This window comes from Physeter macrocephalus, chromosome 20 (assembly GCF_002837175.3).
Source record: "Physeter macrocephalus isolate SW-GA chromosome 20, ASM283717v5, whole genome shotgun sequence".
Classification (NCBI taxonomy): domain Eukaryota; kingdom Metazoa; phylum Chordata; class Mammalia; order Artiodactyla; family Physeteridae; genus Physeter; species Physeter macrocephalus.
In genome coordinates this window covers 685,649-709,096 of record NC_041233.1, presented here as the reverse complement: position 1 = coordinate 709,096, position 23,448 = coordinate 685,649, and the positions used below count along the sequence as shown (strand labels likewise).

General features: G+C 44.1%; 1 long non-coding RNA gene across 1 annotated transcript; it reads right to left on the bottom strand.

Moving 5' to 3' along the window:
- Positions 1 to 14,733: 14,733 nt before the first annotated feature.
- On the bottom strand, positions 14,734 to 20,089 carry LOC114484556 (uncharacterized). The gene is made up of 4 exons (XR_003677626.2): positions 19,734 to 20,089; positions 18,106 to 19,397; positions 15,189 to 15,352; positions 14,734 to 15,054 (listed from the first exon to the last, which is right to left on the bottom strand). It is a non-coding gene; the product is annotated as an uncharacterized lncRNA (long non-coding RNA).
- Positions 20,090 to 23,448: the final 3,359 nt, after the last annotated feature.

Sequence of the window (23,448 nt, the reverse complement as noted above, 5' to 3'; positions counted from 1 at the left end):
GATCAATCCAGGCAAGCAGCCAGGGTAATGGGGATGAAACCAAATTGCTGGAGAGGCTTTTGTTGCTGCTCTGACTACAGACTCACCCTGTGGATCAGAAAGTCCTGCAGGGAGATACCCCATTCCCGGGACCCAGGACGTCAGCCACCACTGGGCGCTCTGCAGTCAGCAGCCTGATGAACACCGGGTAGCACACCTTGTCCGTGTGCAGTGCCGGTTCAGGTCAATAGTCAGGTTAGAGTTTGGTCAGGCCAGCAGCCAGGCCACATCCGTTCTTCTCTACAACAAAAATTCCTCTCTGCACACATTTCTTTCCCAGGTTCTTTTTTAAAATAACATTTTATTTATTTATTAATAGTTATTTATTTGGCTGCTCTGGGTCCTAGTTGGGGCATGCAGGATCTTAGCATTTCCTGACCAGGGGTGGAACCCAGGCCCCCTGCATTGGGAGCGAGCGGAGTCTTAGCCACTGGACCGCCAGGGAAGTCCCTTTCCCAGGTTCTTTAAAAGGAAGAAAAGTGCAGCCATAACCTCCCCGCTTCATGGGCCAGATGAAATCTGACATGTGAGCTTCTGCCGTGCTGCAGGGCGAGGCGAAGGGTTCTGCCAGCCAGAGTCTGCTGCTCTGGGTGCGCTCTCCTCTCCCACCCCCACTCCTAAGCGGTGGGGTCACAGGGGACCCATAGATTCATCTCACCCCCTCTATTCAGTGCAGACCTAGGAAAGGGAAGGAACCCCTGGTCCTCGGTGTGACCCTGCTGCCCCCTGGCCCACTGACCGCTGAGGTCTCCATGCGGCTCTTCATGGCACTCACAGAGGACCAAAAAGGGAAAGGATGAGGGGCTGGTGGGACCCTGTCTAGACGTCTAACCACCAGCAGTTTTCACCTTTGTTATTCCGCTAACACTGTGCATGCTTTGATTAGATTCAAAACAGGCTATGTAATACTCCAGTTCAAATGAAAGATTTGAATTGGATTCAGCTATTTCCACAACAACAATAAAGACTGATAAGCTAGCTGACTCTGCCTCTAAAGATCGCTCTTCTCTGAAGTCTGTTTTTTTCCTGTAAGACTCACAAGCATCACCCATGCTGATTTACTGTGTGAACTACATTCATCCCTCGCTGGTTTTTCCTCTTGTCAATCTTTTCTCCCCGACAGGCCATCTGCTCTGGGAATATCCATTACCGTTACTGACGCATGAAGCTTTCCTGCCTCGTGGACCTGCAGTAACAGCCCATCACTTTGTCTAAAGAATGAATTATGAAAGGGAAGCTGGGGTGGGGGCCAGGGGGCAAATAAGCTGAGAGGCAGTAGAGGCCCCCCAGGCACAGGGCTGATTTGTCCCGTGTGCTTGACTGTCAGGACACCCTGTGACCTGCCCCAGAGCGAGATGAAACAGCAGGACCCCTTGATTGAAAAACGAGATAAAAGTCCCCCTAATGTACTAAAATACGAAGCATTTTCCTTTCTCCCACGGTCTCTCTCAACCTGTCAGGGTAGTTTTTATTTGCTATTGAATGTGTTCACAGAAGCAGGGCCCTGCTGCCACTCTGCCTGGTACTGTGACACCGAGTGCCAGCTGTCCTCTTCCGGCCAGTGGTGGCCCATCACCCCCACCTGGCAGACAGGTGACCCCAAGGGTGTGACTTAGCCTGGAGTGACTAGACGGTGACTTGGCACACCAGAACATGGTTCAGCCAGATCCAAAGTACATGTGAATGAGGTCTGGGAGCAGAGCTGTTCCTGGGATTTTGAGTTTGTTCTAGTGACAAGAACTTGTCATTTGGGTTTATTCTACAGTCAGTCAGGAAACAGTGGTGTCAAATGGAAGAGCAAGAGGGCTATTTATTCTCTGGGACTGGAAGGAGAGAAAAGAGGCAGCCAGTCAGGACCAAGGCAGCTGTATTAGTTAAGATTCTCCAGAAAAACAGAACCAATAGGATTCATATATGTATGCACGTGTGTGTGTATATATATGTATGCACATATGTGTGTGTATATATATGTATGCATGTATGTGTGTATATATATGTATGCATGCATGTGTGCATATATATGTAGGTATGTAGGTATGTATGTGTGTGTATATATGTATATACTTATATATATAAAATACTTATATATTTATATATAAAGAGATTTATTATAAGGAGTTGATTCACACAATTATAAAGGCTGCCACGCCCCAAGCTCTCCGGTCGGCCAGCTGGAGGCCCAGGAGAGCTGATGTTATAGCTCTCGGAAGACCAGCAGGCTCAAGACCCAGGAAGAGCTGATGTTTCAGTTTGATCCCAAAGGCAGGAAAAGCTCTTGTCCCAGCTCCAAGCAGCCAGGCAGAAGTTCCCTCTTAGTAGCAGAAGGGTCAGCCTTTTTGTTCTATTCAGGCCTTGAGTGGATTGGATGAAACCTGCCCCCATTGGGGAGAGCGTCTGCTTTGCTCAGTCCACTGATTCAGATGTTCACCTCATCCAAAAACACCCTCACAGACACACCAGAGTCATGTTTAACTGAACGACAGGGTGCCCCACGGCCCAGACAAGTTGACCCATAAAATCAGCCATCACAGCAGCTTATGTCCCTGGGCACTGGTCAGTGAGGAGTCACAAAGACATTGTCCCTGCAATTTCCAGAGCAGCCAGAGTCTCTCAGGAGAAAGCGTGCAGCTGTTCCAAGTGACCGGTGGGAGCCCTTGATGTGTCACACCCCAGTGGCCGTGTCCTGACTACCCTCCCCTCCAGCCACACCGCCGCACACCCTGACTCGCCACCAGGCTCCTAGACCCTGTGCAACCTTTTCAACCACAGACCTGAAACACGGCACAGCAGCTGTGGTTTATCTTCTTTTCCTCAATCACAGGCTCCTTGGGAAGAAGACAGCAGACTAGTTAGATATTCCCAGGGCCTAGCGTCTAGCAAATGCTTGTGGAATGTTGACTAAATAATAGTAGTAGAAGTAGTAGTCGTGTTATGGATAATTCTTTTAAAGGCAAAAACATTACTCTCATACAAATATAAACTGAACACAGTTCAAAGATTGCATTTAACTTGTTAGGGAATAAGACATTACACTAATTCCAGGAGCAGAAATAGAGGCCATGAAGGGAATTTACAAATCAAATAGATACAGAACTGCCTTTTTCCATGAGAGTGGAACTGTCTTCCACCAGACGAGGATAATTTGCTTTGCTGTCCTTTACCTACAAGTTTCAGAGTTGAAAACTAGCTCAGAGGTGATAAAAGGTACCAACCCCATGGAATCAGATAACTCAGAAGTTTTCCATGGAGGACACCCAGGAATCTTTCTGGTCATTTAAAATTCTTTCACTTTTTTCCCCTGACACAGTCTCTCCTTTGCAATCATAACAATCTCAAAGAAAGATAATTTTCGACCACAAAATAAGGCTTTCATGAGGTTTGGCTTGGTTATCTCCATGGGCGCAGCAAGAGAACTAACAACCCCCCAGGCCTCCCCAGCAGAGCTTTGAAACATCCAGCCCACAACTGCCTTCTATCTGGAGTTTGCATAAGGGATCAGATATCTCCTATCCTGAGGCTAGGAAACCAAGCCCAAGAAACTCTGTCCACCAGATTTGCCCTGCAGTCCTAGAAATGTGGGTGAATTCTTCTTTTCTGGAGGCTTCTCAAATATCCTAAGGTTCTTGACCTGCTAGAAAGGCTGGCCCCCTCAAGCCAGCCCCCAGGTCAGTTTTCCTTGAAGGATTTTACAGACTTTGTCTTCAAAAGTACAGTAGAACTTTATACCTTAAAAGTGGTTTGTCATACCTGATGTAGTGAACATTGTTCTCAAATATGACACTCTAGATAAACCTTGATGGTACCATCAATTTGTTTAATTGTATCCTGGTGCAAAGGAAAACAGTTTCTTACTGAGCCTATGCAAATAACTCTATTTCCAAGAGTAGTAAAGAGACTTAGTAAGTTTCTGAATTCCATGAGATCAGTGAAAATCTAGTATCATTTTTTAAAGTTTTATTTTGCTTTGCAGAAAGGGAATTTACTGAATTGCTGTGGATTAAGGATAGCTTAAGAAGAAAGAGAAGGAACATACTTGTATGTCTAGAAAGCAGAACTTTAAAACAAATCCACAACATATCAAAGAGATAACCACAATAAAATTTCCCTCATTAATTCATTCAGTCCTATGAAATTACTACTGCTTTGCAGAATCTTGGGCTATTACTCTCATGAAGTCGTATGCGTCTCAACTAGAAAGTTCTAGAAATCCAGACTCAGGCTCCTGGCATAGTCTACAAGTTGTCTAAGCGATGTCAGCTCAAGAGCCTATACTGTCCATTCTTTGAAATGTCAGTAGTCTGAATTACCTGGTACACTTCTTTTCCATGAGTCAGCGAGATAGTGTTTATTGAAGATACAATCACTGGTCTGCACTTTACTACAGAGCCTCAGGCAAGCCTCAAAGTATAATAAAAAACTTTCCATACATGACAAATACTTAACAACTATGGTTAATTTATTACTGATAATTTTTAAAAATTGAAGATCTGGTGAGAGTTTGTAATAAGAATACTGCATCTGACCAAAACATGTGGGTGTTTCTCTGCATACAAAGCAAAGAAAATAAAGCCATTCCAAAGAAAAAATTTTAGACAAAATGTTTTTAAGAAAAATGATTATACTTATTTTCAAGGACTTCAGTGAAAGTTAAGTCTGATATATAATGAATGAACATAATTTGTATAGAGAAAAAAATCTTGAGATACAACATACGTTAATCCTGAAACATATAGAAGGAGCAAATCAATAGACAGAATTTATTTGCATGCCTAGAAATAAGAATACTTTGCTGCAGGTACCTACAATTTACAGAGTTGTAAAATAGCTCAAATTCAATGCAAGGTGCAAACTGCACAGAATCAGAAAACTCACAAGGGTGTGCCCCAGATAACATGTGGCTTCTGCTGAAGACAAACAGGAATCTTCCCAATCCGTGGCAAAGTTCTTTCTAGAGGGAAGATGGTGGGGCAGGAAACACCAGGAATCCATCTCCCCACCTTGACAACAACTGCATTGGCAGAATCTGTCTGATGTAACTATTTGGAATTCTGGAGGTGTATTAGTCAGCTTGGGCTGCCATAACAGAATACCACAGAGTTGGTTGCTTAAACAAGAGAAAATTATTTCCTCACAGTTATGAGGCTAGAAGTCCTAGATCCAGGTGCCATCAGGTCTGGTTTCTGGTGAGACTGTTCTTTCTGGCTTGCAGATGGCTGTTCTCATGTGGCCTCTCCTCTGTGCAGGGAGGGGAGAGGAGAGAGAGAGAACACTTGTGTCTCTTTCTTTTCCTATAAGGACACTAGTCCTATTGGATTAAGGCCATATCCTTATGACCTCATTTAACTTTAATTATTTCCCTAAAAACCCTGTCTCCAAAGACAGTCACAAAGAGGGTTAGGGCTTCAACATATGAATTTTGGGAGAACATAATTCAGTCTATAACAAGAGACTACTGAAGGTTTACAACTTCCAGGGAAAGACTTGAACAGCGAATCGTGGTGAATTTTGGTCAATTTCACCTCTAAGCACAGTAGCAGACACCCGTCCTCCAACCTCCAGCCCCAGAACAAGCAGCTGTGCACACATTCCAGGAGCAGCTTACACACAGCTTGTGGGAGCTCGTGAGCACTAAGGACCCTGTTCTCCAAATGACAAGAATTTGCTCTGATCATGAGTTGTCATCTCTGATTGTGGAGATTCAGACAGAGAAGTGGGCAGGCACTGTTGCAAGCCCCTCCCTATCTGGCCAAAGTGACTTCAAGGGGATTTAAAGGCCTGGAGACCTTTTTTCCATTCATTTTTCTCTTTTCCCTTTTTGGGAGCTAGACATTTAAGGATTAGGATATTCAAAAGCAGCCACGTATAAGGGAAAATTTTTATAAAGTCATTGAGCAAGCCCAGGGAAAAATATAAGCTGAGAAAAGACCTGAGAAGACCTTAAGTTTACACCTCAGGGTGATCCTTGGCAGAGAGATAGCCCATAACAGCAACAACAACAAACAGCAAACCCTGGGGAAGCAGGGGAATTGGATCTCTAGAGTTACCACATTATAAGATTCAAATGTCCAGTTTTCAACCAAAAAAGTCACAAGGCATGCCAAAAAACAAAACCAATATGGTCCATTCACAGGAAAAAATTAGTCAACAGAAAATGTCCCTGAGAAAGACCATATGGTGGACTTACTAGACAAAGACTCCAAAACAGCTGTCTGAAAAATGCTCAAAGAACTAAGAGAAGACATGCACAAAGTCAAGAAAATGACCTATGAACAAAATGGAAATATCAACAGATAGAAAATGTTAAAAAGGAACCAAAAAGAAATGCTGGGGCTGAAAACTGCAATAACCAAAGTGAAAAATTCACTAGAGTGATTCAAAAGCAGGTTTGACAAAAAGAAGAAAGAATCAATGAACCTGAAGGTAGAACAATTGAAATAATTGAATCTGAGGAACAGAAAGAAAAAGATCAAAGAAAGTGAGCAGAGCCTATGGGACCTGAGGGGCACCATCAAGATGATCAGTATTTACACTGTGGGAGGCCCAGAGGAGGAGAAAGAGGGGAAGGGGCAGCGAGATTATTTGAAGAAATAAAGGCCAAAACCTTCCCAAATGTGATGAAAGACATGAGTACAAACACCCAAGAAGCTCAACAAACTCCAGGCAAGATAAATGCAAAGAGACCCACATGTACTTTATAATCAAACTTCTAAAATCAAAAGGCAAAGAGAGAATCTTGAAAGCGTCCAGAGAGAAGCAACTCGTCACATGCAAAGATCCCCAATGATATTATCAGCCGATTTCTCATCAGAAACTTTGGAGGACAGAAGATAGTGAGTTGATGTGTTCAAAGTGCTGAAGGAAACAAATTGTCAACTAAGAATCCTGTATCCAACAAAACTGTTCTTCAAAAATGAGGGGGAAATTAAAACATTCCCAGATAAATAAGAGGTGAGAGAATTTGTTACCTCTAGACCTGCCCTGAAAGAAATGATAAACGGAGTCCTTCAGGCTGCAGGACACTAGATGTAACTTGAAGTTGTATGAAGAAACGAAGATCTCTGGTAAAGGTAAATACATGAGCAATTATAAAAACTAGTATTATTGTAACTTTGGTTTGTAACTTCACTTTTGTTTTCTACACGGCTTAAGAGACTATGCATAAAAAAACAATGATTAGTCTCTTTTTGGACAGAAGATGCAAAAAGGTGTGATTTTGTGACATCGATAACTGAAATGAATGAGGTCAGAGCTGTATAGGAGCAGATTTTTTTTTATGTTACTGAATTAAGCTGGTATAAATTCAGTTACAGTGTTATAACTTTATGATGTTAAATGTAATTGCCATGATAGCCGTAAAGAAAATAGCTGTAGAGGGCTTCCCTGGTGGCGCAGTGGTTGCACGTCCGCCTGCCGATGCAGGGGAACCGGGTTCGCGCCCCGGTCTGGGAGGATCCCACATGCCGCGGAGCGGCTGGGCCCGTGAGCCATGGCCGCTGGGCCTGCGCGTCCGGAGCCTGTGCTCCGCAACGGGAGAGGCCACAGCAGAGGGAGGCCCGCATACCACAAAAAAAAAAAAAAAAAAAGAAAATAGCTATAGAGTATATACAAAAGAAAATGAGAAGGGAATTAAGATGTTTTGCTACCAAAAAAATAAAAAAGCACTAAACACAAAAGAAGACAGTAATGCAAGAAATGAGGGACAAAAAAGCTATGAGGCATATAGAAAACAAATAGCAAAATAACCAAAGTAAGCTCCTCTTTATCAGTAATTAACTGTAAATAGATTAAATTCTGCAATCAAAAGACAGAGAATGGATTTTAAAAACATGACGCAACTATATGTTGTCTACAAGAGACTCACTTCAGATCCAGAGATGCAAATAGGTTGAAAGTGAAAGCATAGAAAAAGATATTCCATGAAAATAAGAAACAAAAGAGAGCAGGAATGGGCTGTAATAATATTAGGCAAAATAGACTTTAAATCAAATGAGTTTACAATAGACAAAGAAGGACCTTGTATATAAAACGTTCAACACAGCAAGAAGAATTAACAACTATAAACATTTATACACTTAATAAGAGACCATCAAAATATATGAAGCAAAAATTAATAGAATTGAAGGGAGAAATATATCCTCTACAATAACAGTTGGATACTTAAATATCCCACTCTAAATAATGGGCAGAACAACCAGACAGAAGTAAGGGAATAGAACAGAGGACTTGAACAACACAGTAAGCCAACTAGATCTAAAGGATGTATATAGAACACCCTACCCAACGACAGAATACACATCCTTCTTATGTACACATGGGACATTCTCCAGGACAGACTGTATGTTAGGCCACAGATTAAGTCTCAATAGATTTTAAAAGATAGATATCATGCCAAGACTCTTCTTCGACCACAATGGGATGAAGTTAGAAATTAATACCAGAAAGAAAACTGGAAAATTTGCAAATAATCTAGCGTAAATTAAACAACACATTCTTAACCAATAGGTCAAAGAATAAATACAAATGGCCAATAAGCACATGAAAAGATGCTCAATATCACTAACCATTAGGGAGATGCAAATCAAAAACCACCATGTGATACAACTTCACATCCATGGCTATCATACAAAAAGACACACAAAAAACAAAAACAAGTAATGGCAAAGATATGGAGAAATTGGAACTCTTGTGCTTTGTTGGTGGAAATGTAAAACAATGTAGCCACTGTGGAAAACAGGGTGATGGTTCCTCAGAGAATTAAACATTGGAATCATCATATGATCCAGCAATTCCATTTCTGAGTTTATACCTGAAAAACTTCAAAACCTGGTGTTGAACAGATATTTGTATGCCCATGTTCATAGCAGTATTAGTAACAATACCCTAAAGCTGGAAACAACCCAAATGTCCTCTGGTGGAGGAATGAATGAACAAAATGTGGTATCTACATGCAATGGAATATTATTAATCCTTGAAAAAGAAGGAAATTCTGACACATGCTGCAGCATGGATGAACCTTGAGGACATTATGCTGAATGAAATAAGCCAGTCACAAAAGGACATACATTGTATGATTCTACCTATATGAGGTCCCTAGGGAGTCAGATTCATAGAGACAGAAAGTAGAATCCTGGTTGCCAGGGGCTGGGGGACGGGGGATGAGCAGCTGTTGTATGATGGGTATAAAGTTTCAGTTTGAGAAGATGAAAAATTTCTGGAGATGGATGTTGGTGATGGATGCACAGCAATGGAAATGTACTTAATGTCACTGAACTGTACACTTAAAGATGATTAAAATGTTAAATTTTATATGTATATTTTACCACAACTCTTAAAAAGTAAGTATTTTTTAACTCTTAATTTTCCCTAACCGTTGCTCGTATTTATCGAGTGCTCTCTATGTGCCAGCCAGGTGCTCTCCCAAACACTTTACCTGTGCTATTTTATTTAATTTCCATAATAATCTGATGCAGCCAGTGCTATCATGATGTCTATATTTCAAAATTAAAAAACTGAGGCACAGAAAAGTGAAGTACATTATCCATGGTCACAGAGCTTGTTAGTGGTGAATCTGAGGTTAGAACCCAAGCAATGTGATTCCAGATTCTTTATTCTTAGCTGCTATGCTGTACTATTTCCAAAAGGCATGGGCAGTTAATACTTTATAAGTTATTGTTGATTTGATTATCATCATGTGATCTTAGATCAGTTGCTTTGCAACTCTATCTTTCCTTGGATGTGAAACTGGAATTCAGCACTCCCTCACATGGCTGTGACCTCCCTTTGCATAGCTGCAGCAGGAGGTGGTGCAGCCAATCAAGGTGAAATAACCTCCCAAATGGTGAGTCCCAGACTCACTCACTAGAGGGTCTTCTATGATTGCCTTCCATGACATTAAAGGTCCAAATGTCACCTCTACTACTTACTTGCTGTGTGAGTAACTTGAGCAAGTAACTTGACTTCTCTGTGCTTCTGTTTCCTCGCCTAAAAAATGGAAATCATAACGTCTTTCTTGCAGGGCTGTTGTGAGTGGGACTCCAATGTCCTCAGGCCTTAGTGGCCTGTGGATATCACTAAAATCACACCAATGTTAAAGTGCAAACTTCACTGGCTCAGGGCCCCCACCAGTTCATCAGACAACTCAGAATCTGAATGCATTTCACACTCAACATAAAACTAAGTATCTCCATATGAGATGCACACATTAGGACAGAATCTGCAAAGCCATATGTATGCTAACTAGACTGTAGCTGTTATTTTTATTGTTTTAAATAGCACATCAGATCAAGGTGGAATAATGTCTATATTAACAATCTTAGAGTGTAGATCTGATTTTCTGACTAATCCCCACCCATTTCGAATGGGAACTTAATGGGAATAACCTTCAAACTACAGTGTACACTTTGCTGGAGGAAATGGAAGCCTCCACCATTTTGTTTTGGTGCATTGTTTCCAAGGGACATAATCTTCCCAGGCACCTAAGAGGCCCCTTAAGGGAATGACTGTGACACTTGGGTGACCAACACTTTTGTGGGGTCGGGGGATGGGGAAGGCAGAGCACACAATTCTTTTTTCTGATACAATTGAAAAAGATCTTATCCTATATGCTCATAGATGATTACAAATAATTTTTGATGTGTCAAATTATTTTATAATCATGGGCATGTAACTCAGAAGGAGTTCAAAGAATTGAGGGAAATTTGCAATTCCTTTCATCCCCATGCATCTCTATGAACAATGTTTGTTATTCTTTACTTGTATAAAGAGGAAAAATAGGAATAGAATCAATGCTGTGCTGTCTCACACTACCGTAGGGATTGTCTGTACTAATAATTTTAGAATATCCTTTCATTAAGTAGAATATTTTGAATTAAATCTTAATTTCATCCTTCATTTAAATTTGTTGAATTGTATGCTATATTATTGTTTTGATCAATCATAATGAGAATGCAATCCAGAAAAAATAAGTTTAATAAATAGAGCTTCATGGTCACCGGGATGTTAAAATCTTTAAGTTTCAATTTAAATATATTTGGCAGAGAACTAAGATGGGATGATCAACAAAAGAGAATAATTTTGTGATTAGATTAGAGTTTTAGGGATAGAATTAGATTAGAACTGGGGGGAATAAAATGGAAACAGGTATTCAAATAGAAAAGGGAACGTGTGAAATTTCCAACAATTAAAGAGTAATTTGGTTATTTATCCGTAAAAATGGGTACTGATGATTATCAAATTATTATGATTTCACTGGAGTTCTTGAAAAGAATGATATAGCAGTTTTATTTTAAAATGTCAATATTTAAAATATGTTGAAAATTCCTCTTTGAGGAAATATATGAGGGGTACATAACTTTATGGAAGAAAAATGTTAGGAAGTACGTGAGCAAAGCGTTTGAAGGCCATTGACCTAGAATCATTCTTGACCCAGCAAATGACCAAGCAGGGTAGGCCTGACCCCACCAGGACTGGACCTGCATTTAGTCCAGTTAACCAACGTATGGTTACCAATGGGGAAAGGTGGGGGGAAGGATAAATTAGGAGTCTGGGATTAACAGATACACACTACTGTATATAAAATAGATAACCACCAAGGACCTCCTGTATAGCACAGAGAACTCTACCCAATATTCTGTGATAACCTATACGGGAGAAGAATCTGAAAAAGAATGGATATATGTACATGTATAACTGAATCACTTTACAGTACACCTGAAACTAACACAGCATTGTAAATCAACTATACTCCAATATAAAATAAAAATTAAATTAAATTGAAAATAAGATAAACCGAAGAATATTTAAATTTTTCATTTAATTGGCGCAAAACTCAATTCAAATCGCGCCAAACCAGACATGGCTAGGAGACTGCCCAGAGGAGCTAGGGAGAGACTTACACAGAGAAGGTGTGGAAGCAGAGGGAGAAAGTTACTGATTGGCTGTGACTTAAAGCCTAGTCAGCTCTTTGTGATTGGCCGTAACCTTGAGGCATTTACAGGCTTAGATTTGGGTTTGCTTGTACAGGAGCCGGGGCATTAGAGACCCCTTAGTCTAACAGCCTCTTTGTTTAATTAATTTAACACTATCATGACCCCAGGCAAGGAAACGCTCCAGGTTGCCTGGGTAGGGCATCTGACAGTGCTTGCGCTGTGCGGGTGTGTGGCAGAGGCTGTGTGTGAGTGTGTGTTGGTCTGTATGTCTGTGTTGGGATGTGTGGATGTGAGTGTATGCTGCAAAGTCCATGTGAGCTTGGATGTGGATGTGTGAGCGTGTGCTGGCGTGGATGTGTTTCGGTGTGTGTACTGTTCTGTGTGCCTGTGTGTGGTGAGGCTCTATCCCAAGGCCTCCTCACACACTCCTCTCCTCGAGGAGCCTCGTCTCACACAGGTGTGGACAAGCCTGGCTAATGCCCGTGTCCCCAGTGTCATCTCTGGTTATCCTGGCTGAAGGGCAGGGCGTGGGCGGTGGGGGGGCGGGTGATATAAAAATTCAGCTTCAGGATCTGTTTCACTATCACTTAACAACTGTTCAGGAGAATTGTGGCTTCCCTCATGGTTAAGGCAGAAAAGTATCAAATACCAAAATGAGGAAAGAGTTATAAAATACGCAGCTAACTTAATCCACTTTGGCTTAATGACACTTCCTGAAAATACGTGATTACTGTGTAAACCATATCGAACCTCCTGGGAGCCAACATTGTCTTCACACAGCTAAGCCCTGTCTGGGAAACTGTAGCTTTAAATCCTCCTCTGGGTTAATTGAGTCAAGAGCAGCATTCCTTGTATAAGAGGGTAAAAAAGAACTCCCCAAAGGACTTAAAAGCCTAACAAGAAATCTTTTAAATTAGCGGTGGGCTGTCAGATGGCAAATTTTATTCTTCACATCCAAACCCGGCTCCCCGGGGTGGGCGGGTGGGGGAAGCAGGCGTCTCTTCCTGCAGGAACCAAGCTGGAGACAGCCAGCCGGGTGTCCCCTCGTATTGTTACTGTAATGCTCCCCAATCGCTGCACCTATGGCCACTGTAAGAAAACCTATATACCAAATCTATGGGTACAAAACAGATCAATTCCCACTTTCAACATCGCAAAGCGTTCTTTGCTTTACAAAGGGATTCCGGAGGAGCTCACTGAAATAGAAAGTTCCTCTGCTGCATTTAAATAGAGTCTATTTACAAAATATCCGTAAACAATAAAATCACAGGAACCCAAATTTTGCAAACTAAATGAAGCATACTCTGCTGCTCGGTGTAGCCCTTACTGGAGAGCGTATCTTTAAAGGCCTTCGGTGACTGGAGAGGATGAAATAGTGAGCTTTTGACTGATCGTTACAAAGGACAATAGATCCACCAAGAAGAGGCTTGCAGTTGGTGCTTTGGCCCAGAGGGATGAGGCTACAGGCGGGCGTCACCATGTAAGAAGGGCGTGAGCAGCTTTTATCCCAATCCTGCTTCAGTGTGTTCACATCCTGCAGTTCAGGTGAACAAGGTCATCTCGGCTCCGGTAGAAGGAGCCAACTGTCCAGGTTTTCCTAAGGATAACCAGAACCTTAGCCAGTGAATATAAACGCCATAAGACGCTTTCCCCAGGAAAGTGCAATTTTATTAAAACAAGAAGGTATGTAACTAGAACAGCAACACCTAAGAGCTTTCTTGTGTTTTACACTCGACGCACACCTCAAGGGTCTAAATGCGAAGGGAAAATGGAAATACTCCACCACCACGCTGACACCCACTCAGGAGGAAGTGTTTCTTGTCTAAAAAAAATGTAATTGGGTTCAGGCAAGAGGTGAGCCAGTCATCTCGAAGCTTTGGCGACCGTGTCTTTGGGAAAACCCCTTAAGAATTGTGGGACCCCGTAAAACACTGGTGTCTCATTCGTGGGAGACCCCAGGAGGCACAGTTGGGAAAGGGAGTGAGAAGGAGGGAAATTGGAGGTACTGCAGTGTGAGCTGGGGGCACCCTCCCTAGTTCTGGGGCAATTAGAAAAAGATTCTCTTCCTCCGCCAGAACATCCTCTCACCATGGACTGAGTGATATCTTCCCAGCTTTACAGAAAAGCAACCTCACAACATGGGAAACACACGGGCTCCCCAGCGAGAGGACCAGGAGAGTTACTTCACACCCAGAGAAATTTTCCCCTCTGATACCTGGGAGCCCTGCAGCCCCTCCGCCTTGGCCTGCGGCGAGGATGCAATGAAAGAGTGCCCTTTGCATGTTTAGTACAGGACCTGGCCAATAATAAACTCAGTCTGTGGCCACACTATTAATAGATGGTGTTATTAATAGAAATTTGCCCCTGCTAATCTTCACCTGTCACCTGTCATTCTTTAATACGCACAAGGTTTTAGTTCACTTGCTTTTCCTTACTCTGGGTGCCCTATTCACTGCCTTCCTGGCTCTTCTGATGGTCCTTTGTGTCCCAGGCAGGTCCTCCCTCTGGAGGTCCTTCTGAGACCAGTGGGTCGGGGGAGCCGCGACTTCCTCCCCTCCAGACCTCCATCCCCTGAAACTGCCCTGATTCCTTAAAGGCAGACACTTACAAAGAAAGGATATTTTGCTCCCCTTTGCATTTTCCCATCAGGTCAACAAACTTCCTTCAGAGGGATGAGTCCTTTTCTTTCACCATCACTTTAAAACACATTTGAACAAAATAATCTTACAAATAGAAAACAAACCAAAAAAATTTTATAGACAGAACCTGGAGAGCTTCCTATATTCTTCTAAGAAGCTCTAGGGTATTTGCAGGCAGTGGGGTGCCGTAGGGGATTTGATCAGGGAAGCGGTGCCTTGGGCACACAGAGACGTGGAAGGGCAAGAATCACAGCGGAATCGGAGAGGAGATGTAGGCACCTGGCCAAGGCTGCTGAGGGCCCCAGGGAAGGCAGGGCCGGGTCTTGGAGAGACACTGAACTGGGATGCTGTGGAGGGCTTTGCACTTGGTTGGATGTGACAGAGAAAGAGGAGGTCGTAGCTGCGGCGTTTCCAATCCGAGTGACCGCGGGGAGGTTGCTGGCACCAGGCTGAAAGACAAAACCGAAAAGAGGCAGAAGGTGAGAAGCCATGGACTCTTCGTTTACTGTAGCCCTTGCTACCTCCTTTCCCTCCTATAAAGTGTATCCTTCCCTTGCTGTGTGGGGACCTGCCCGTGGCTCACCATGGATGCAGACCCCAAGCTGCAATTCTCTGTTGATCTTGAGTAAATCCAACTTTGCTGGAGAAATATCTGACCATCTATGTTTCAGATCAGCAGAATGCAAGAAGCTCTGAGGCAACCCCCCAGCAGACACCTTGAAAGCCAGGCCTGAGCCCCTCCAAATCCTGTTTGGAAGAAGAAAAAGCATAAATAACTAAGAAAGAAACTCTACAAACTAAGATAATAGTAACAAAAAAATTCAAAAATGAACTGAAGTGAGAAGTCAGTGTTGGTATTCAGAAGTTGAGCATCACCTGCTTAGAGGTGTTACTGAAGGTGATACAGATGAGCTGAGACAGCAGGTGAGAGGGCTGAGAAGCAGCTGCCCAAAGACAACTAGGCATCTCAGAACAGGAAGAGCCAACCCTGGGGCTGGACACTTGGTGTGCACGAGAGGGGAAGGGAAGAGACACAGTCAGGACATCCTTTGGCCAAGCTGTGAGGAAGGCAGTTTTGGTCTTGAATTTCTCAGACAAAGAAACTGTACAGAAAGCTCCCAGTACAGAAATTAACTCACCTTGCCCCAAATCACAGCATCAGTAAATGAGACTGACCAGAGCCACCCACAAAAAAGGCAGATTCTGTCCTTATTTACCACATAATAAAATGACCCCAATTCACTGTAATTTAGTGAAGTTTGCCACTGGCACTGAGGTAGCTGGATGGACTGATTGGAGCGTAGGAAGAAATTCAAGAGACATAAAGGACAGTAATAACCAAGGTGATATTTCAATTTAGGAAGAAAATAATTAATAATGAATGGTCAGGGGTGGTGGTGGTGAGATGAATTGGGAGATTGGGAGTGACATATATACACTAATATGTATAAAATAGATAACTAATAGAACCTGCTGTATAATACAGAAATAAATAAAATAAATAAAATTCAAAAAAATGGTAAAATGGTGCTGGCATAATTAGTTCTTCATCTGAAAGAAAAAATAGGTAAACTTTACTTCAAGTTATATACAGAAATAAATTCCAAAGGGATTCAAGACTTAACTATTTTTAAATATATAAGTATATAAATTTTATAAATATATAAGTATATAAATTTTTAAAAATATAAGTAATAAAAATATTTTTAAATAAAGAGGATATCTGTATAATCTTACAGTATAGATGTTCTTTCTAAGCTCGACAAGAGACTTGGAGGCCATAAAGAAAAGACAGGCATTTTTTAAAAAATATCTTTATTGGAGTATAATTGCTTTACAACGGTGTGTTAGTTTCTGCTTTACAACAAAGTGAATCAGTTATACATATGCATGTGTTCCCATATCTCTTCCCTCTTGCGTCTCCCTCCCTCCCACCCTCCCTATCCCACCCCTCTAGGGGGTCACAAAGCACCGAGCTGATCTCCCTGTGCTATGTGGCTGCTTCCCACTAGCTAGCTATTCTACGTTTGGTAGTGTATATATTGTCCATGCCACTCTCTCACTTTGTCCCAGCTTACCCTTCCCCCTCCCCACATCCTCAAGTCCATGCTCTAGTAGGTCTGCGTCTCCATTCCCGAAGAAAGGCATATTTGAACAAATAAAAATGTCAGATTTTTGTATGGTTAAAAGAATAGTAAACTAATTGTGAAAAAAAACTACTGGGAAAAAAATACTTTCACTACTTACAGTAGAAAAAGGTTTAGTGTGCCTAATGTTCAAAGAACTTCTAAAAATGTATATGAAAAAGCAGCCCACTAAGAAAATGATGAAAAGGTATACACAGACTTCCCATGGAAGAAATCCAGAAGGTCAGTAAATGTAGGAAAAGATGCTCAATTTCACTGATGGTTAGAAAAGTATAAAATAATGTAACACATGACAATATCCCCTATCAGGCTATTGACAAACATTTTTTTAAAAGAGTGAAAAAATAACACCTAATGATCTCGAGAACACAAGAAATAGACAGTTGGTATTGCTGGGGGAGGGGAGTGAGAGTGACTCCTATTTGGGAAATCACTGCAACAATATGTGTTTTAAAAATTACATATACCCTTTTATAAACCTACCTCGTTTTTGTGAATTTAGTCTACAGAAATAAAAACACTGATATATTAGAATATACATAAGGATGTTAAATAGAGAATTGCTAAAGATAACGAGCAAACAAACGCAAACTAGAAACAGCCTTGGGACTCATAACTAGAGGAATGGTTTTATAAGCTGTGTCCATCTATATTATGGAATATTAATGACTTTTAAAAGGAATTAGGTAGCACCATATATTGACCTGGAGGGATGTCTATGCTGTGTTGATACAGAGGAAAGCAATTTGCAGAGTAATTTTTACAGCATGATCCCATTTCTGTAAAAATCCACAATACAATTTTCTATCTATGCATATATGTTTGTGTGAGGAGTGAGAAAGATATGGTCAGAAAGAAAAAAATCTCTTGACTTTGGTTCCTTGGGGAGAAGAGGAGAGTGTTGGAGAGAGCTTTGTGACTATTTACATAGCCTTTTGCTGTAGTGCTGTGTCACTTGTGTAATTTTTATTTTATTGGAGTATAGGTGATTTACAATGTTGTGTTAGTTTCAGGTGTACAGCATAGCAATTCAGTTATACATATTCATATATCTGTTTTTTTTCAGATTCTTTTCCCATATAGGTTATTGCAGACTATTGAGAAGACTTCCTTGTGCTATACAGTAGGTCCTTGTCGGTTATCTATTTTATATACAGCAGTGTGTGTGTGTTAATCCCAAACTCCTAATTTATCCCTCCCTCCCACATTTCCCCTTTGGTAACCACAAGTTTGTTTTCAAAATCCATGAGTCTGTTTCTGTTTTGTAAATAAGTTCATTTATATCATTTTTAAAAATTAGATTCCACATATGAGTGATATCATATGGTGTTTGTCTTTCTCTTTCTGACTTACTTCACTTAGTATGATCATCTCTAGATCCGCCCATATTGCTGCAAATAGCATGATTTCATTCTTTTTTATGGCTGAGTAGTATTCCATTGTATAGCTGTACCACATCTTCTTTATCCATTCATCTGTTGATGGACATTTACGTTGCTTCCATGTCTTGGCTATTGCACTTGTATAATTTTTAAATGTATAAAGAAAATGTTTTTTAAAGGAGAGAATTGTTCAAATGTTACCCAGATTCCCAGGCCCGCCCCCCGTTCTGTTTCAGCATGTGGGAAAGAAGCCAGGGACTCTGTGTTTGGATAAGAAGTCCAGGTGACCCTTGATGAGGTGACCGTGGACATCTCAGGAAGTACAGCACAAGGCTCCCTGGGGGGATACAAGGCCCACGCAAGGTTCCATGCGGAGGACAGTTTGGAAGGAACCGAAGGGAGGGAGGAGAGTGGGTGGGCAGGGACCGGGAGAAGGAGGGGTGCATGGGAGGGCGTCTGTTTGTGAAGACGGTGCATCCCTTCCTCCAGGCCAAGAAGGAAAAGGAGACTAACCAAGGAGTACTCGGGAAGATTCCAAGACGTTCCATTTCCACGGGCAGGAAAGAGAATTGAGGGAGTTGGGCTGGCTGTGCTCAGAGGACGGGCTCGCGGGCCCTCGCCCCTCACCAGCAGGGCCGGCAGGAGCCCACAGAGCACGGCGCGCAGCGCATCCTTCTCCCCAGGGAGGGCGCGAGGCCGCCGGGCCGGGTCACTCCTCGGCCGTAGGTGACTGGCAGGGAGGGGCAGGAGTGGGGCTGTGATTTGCGAGGCGCAGTTATCGCTCTAGCACAAAATCGCGTCAAGTCCCAACCGAGGGGCCTGGGAAACGACGCCCACCATTTCGTAAGTACCAGATGCTGTGCAAATGACATTTCCAATCTTTCAACAACTCCTTGGGGGTAGATATTATCATCGCATCTCCAGCTACGAAAACTGAGGTTTAGAGACTTGGAGAGAAGTTGTCGCTCGGGGCAGGGGCGGCTCCAGGGCCGGCGGCACATCTGTCCCTCATTAAAGCCCAGGTTCTCTCCGCTCCCTCACGGAGGGAAGGTTTGGGGATCTGGCCAAGCCTGGGGGCAAGGGGAGGAGCCCAGTGGCACCACGGCCTCTGTAACCTCTGTCTTCAGGCTAACAAACAGGCTGACCTGAGCCGAGATCTGAGCCCGTGGGATTCTGATCTCCCGGCGCCTTCTTTCTCCAGCCGCCGACAGCAGCTCTGCAGGTGACTCACCCTCACCTGGCGCACTGACGCACACCACCGTCCTGCGAATAATACAACACAGAGCGGGGTCAGGGCGGCCATCCAGGCTGGCCGATCCCCGGAGCCCCAGGGCCCAGCTGGGAGTTCCCAGTTAGACCAGAAAAGTGGGTCAGCCCTCTCTGCTCTTCCCTCCTCCCGCTGGGGCAGCCCGTGTCCCTTTGGCCATCTGTCTGCCGCCGGTGCCTAGGGTGGGCCGAGTGGCCTTGACCCCAGGCCTGCAGTACAGATCTGTGTGCTGAGAGAGCAGGGCGGCGCTGGCTGGCAGAGGCTCGTCCAGGAGGACGGCTGAGGCCCCAAGTCTCTCCCTAAGGGACTATGTGGGGAAGAAATATGCTCACCTCTTATCCGGGAGGTACCAGTAAGGCTCTGCTGCGTAAATGCCAGGGACTCCCAGGGGCTGGGGGCACAGAACCAGTGGAGGAAGTCCACTCCAAAGTCCTTGGTGTCCCATTCCCTCTTTTATCCCCACCAGGAGGAACGGGGTCTGGCACACGCGGGCTCCATAAATATCTGTTGCATGAAAAACCGACAGGCTTGCTCCCAGCCTTAGAAGCTTACAGTCTACGGGAGAATCAGACATCAAACGAACCGATCACGCAGCTCATTCACTCCAATTGTGATAAGGATGATGGAGTTCAGAAGGAACTTGCCATGATTTTGGAAAGTGTTAAAAGATTCTTCCTTGAGTGAAATTTTCAGTCTTCTCAGTTTCGATATGAGAAAAAAAAAAAATCTTAAAAAGTAGCGTAAGTCTTAGGCAGAATTGCAGCTACTGCTAGACGATTCAGCACACTATAGTCTTATTTAATGGAAGAATAAATTTGGGGTGGTGGTGAAAACAAAACATGGCAAAACAAAACTCTGTGCGTGTGTGAGCGTTCAAGCCTCTACGTCCGCACAGAGTGAGGGCCAGGGGCCTTGTCGATAGCGGTCCCAACAGGGCTTTGGATCAGCTGTTTCTCATCTGTAATTTGGTCCCTCCCCTCCCAGTTATGGACAACTGAACAAATCACTTGGCTCAGATGCTCTAAAATGCCATCTCTCCCTTGTCCTCGTTCCCTAGTCCCACACCCCTCCGTGATGGTCAGAGGCCACATCATACAGCCCCTGCCAACCCCGGGTGCTGGACCACCCTCGATTAAGGTAGCTCCTCCATACAAGGTGGGCTTAGCTGTCTTCCTCTGCCCCACAAGCTCTCTGGAAAGATTAGGCTCTCTTCCACCACCGCACTGCCACAGCATCTTAGCTGAGTCCCTGAGCATTGAAAAAATAAACAGCAGATGTGCTGGGCTGATGTGTGTGAGAGGCTAGATGCCCTTAAGTCTCAGCTACTTGGCAGAATCCTAATCTTGATCAAGTGACTTATCCTCCCTGAGCCTCAGTTTACTCATCTGTAAATTGGGACTGATAATGTTGTCTAAGGGGCCTGGTTGTTGAGAGGTAAGAACAACATACAAAAGCCTAGGAGTGAGGGGAAATGGGGCGAGGCTGGGAGACAGCACTGGCTGCCTCATCCCTGCTGGGCCAGGGAAGAGAATTTAGAGCAATGCCCAGCCCCGCACCCAGGAGAAAGTCAGATAAAAGCTGAGAGCACCTCTTTCCCAAGGTCTTTTTTCCCTGGGAAGTGTCTCCTTGCGTGGCTGCTGTGGGTGTCTCAGTCCAGTTGGGCTGCTATGACAAAATCCCATAGGCTGGTTTATAAACAACAGAAATGTATTCCTCACTGTTTGGGAGGTTGGAAGTCCAAGATCAAGGTGCCAGCATGTTCAGGCCAGGGCCTCTTCCTGGGTCATCGCTGGTGCCTTCTCCCTGTCCTCACACGGTGGAAAGGGTGAGGCACCAATCTCATCCTGAGGGCTCCCCCTCCTGACCTCAGCACCTCCAAAGGCCCTGCCTCCACGTACCAGCATCTTTGGGGGTGAAGATTACAACAGAGAAATTAGAAGGGGACACAAACATTCAGACCACAGCGGTGTGACTGGATCAAACAAATAAGACAACCACCAAAGCTTGGCCCAGGGAGCCAAGCCCAGGTCTGGGGCCTTCCTTAAAGGTGACCTCCCAAGGCCAAGAGGGGTGTGTGTGTTGCGCGGGAGTCGGGGCTGGGGGGTGTGGGGGGTGGAATTAGCTCTTTTGTCCAGTTAGAGTTTAGTTACCACTCAGAATCTTTTAAACTCTTGAATGAAAGTTTTCTTCCTGCACAGGATCCTAGAACACTGAGCGCAGGGGACACATCACCAAACAAAACCACACGAGTACTTCTAACGGAGAGCAACCCAACCGTCCCTTCTCTCGGTGGCAGAATGCCTTACATAAGAGTCACCTGGTACCGTTCACGAGCCAGTAGCATGAGCCTCTGACCTCTGAGGTCATTTTGGCTCCAACTCAAAGCAAATAGAGGCCTGATCTGCAGATACAGGTGAGAGGTGAAGAGAAAAGAAACAACAAAAGCTGAGATGCTGAGCGCAGCCGCGAGCGCATTCCCAGATTGCGTTGGCCCGTCTGCGCCTGCGCGGCCCTGGCTCACTCGAGTGGTCCAGGCCAGCCCGGCAGCACGGCCTCCGTGCGGAGGAACGCGCTTGACGAGGCAATGGGCAGAAGGTATCCGCGCGTCCAGCTGCGGCCCCACCTCTTCTTTTCTGTCCTCTTATCTCTCCCACTGAGGATAATCCTCTCTGGGCTTATTCCTTAGCGCGACTCAGAACAGGAGTTAAAACCTTCTCCCGGTCAGCTTCCCAGCACTGGCCTCTGTAACTGTGGAAGCTGGTTCTGTAACGGAAGCCCCCGAGCCCAGGAGGGTCTGTCCACACCCAGTGAAGGTTAACAGGCTGCAGCTGCAGACCCAGCCGGCCTGGGTGAATGTACCGTCGGGGGGCAGGCCGGTGCCCACGGAAGAACAAAAGCCCCCAGACCCCGGTCTCCCACAACCTCCTGGAGCCTCCATTTGCTCATGTGAAAAATGGGAGGGGATCCCACAGTACACGTGAGAGGGTTAGGAGAGGCTCCGGGTCGGAGCGGGCTGGGGCCTGGCCTGCTGCTGAGCCCCCAGATCCTACTGCGCTGCAGAAGGAAGCCATGTGCCCCGGTTCCCCTGCTGCGGGGGCACCTGTGCCACTCCCCCTCGGGCTGCCCGTGGGGCTCAGCTGCAGGCATGTTGAGGGGGCCCACAAGCTGCAGGGACGCCTGATGGGCCACAGCCGGTGCCCTACGGAACAGTGAACAAGTGACCCAGCTCGGCCTTGTTCTGGGAGCAGCACAAAAAGCGCAAGAGGTGTTGCTGTTTGCTTATTTTTGTTAAGAGGATTTATGGAAATTCACACATTTTAACATATCCTTGACACCATGACAAGACGATCAGAAACGACACATAATTCAGAAATGCAGTCTCTCATCAGAGACCTCCTGTAGCATGAGGTGTTCACAGGCTCCAAGTTCGTTTTTTGTGGGGTTTTTTGAATTTTATTTTATTTATTTTTTATACAGCAGGTTCTTATTAGTCATCAATTTTATACACATCAGTGTATACATGTCAACCCCAATCGCCCAATTCATCACACCCCCACTCCCCCCCCACCACTTTCCCCCCTTGGTGTCCATACGTTTGATCTCTACATCTGTGTCTCAATTTCTGCCCTGCAAACCGGTTCACCTGTACCATTTTTCTAGATTCCACATATATGCGTTAATATACGATGTTTGTTTTTCTCTTTCTGACTTACTTCACTCTGTATGATAGTCTCTAGGCCCATCCACATCTCTACAAATGACCCAATTTCCTTCCTTTTTATGGCCGACTAATATTCCATTGTATATATGTACCACATCTTCTTTATCCATTCGTCTGTTGATGGGCATTTAGGTTGCTTCCATGTCCTGGCTATTGTAGATAGTGCTGCAATGAACATTGGGGTGCATGTGTCTTTTTTGAATTATGGTTTTCTCTGGGTATAGGCCCAGTAGTGGGATTGCTGGGTCGTATGGTAATTCTACTTTTAGTTTTTTAAGGAACCTCCATACTGTTCTGCATAGTGGCTGTATCAATTTATATTCCCA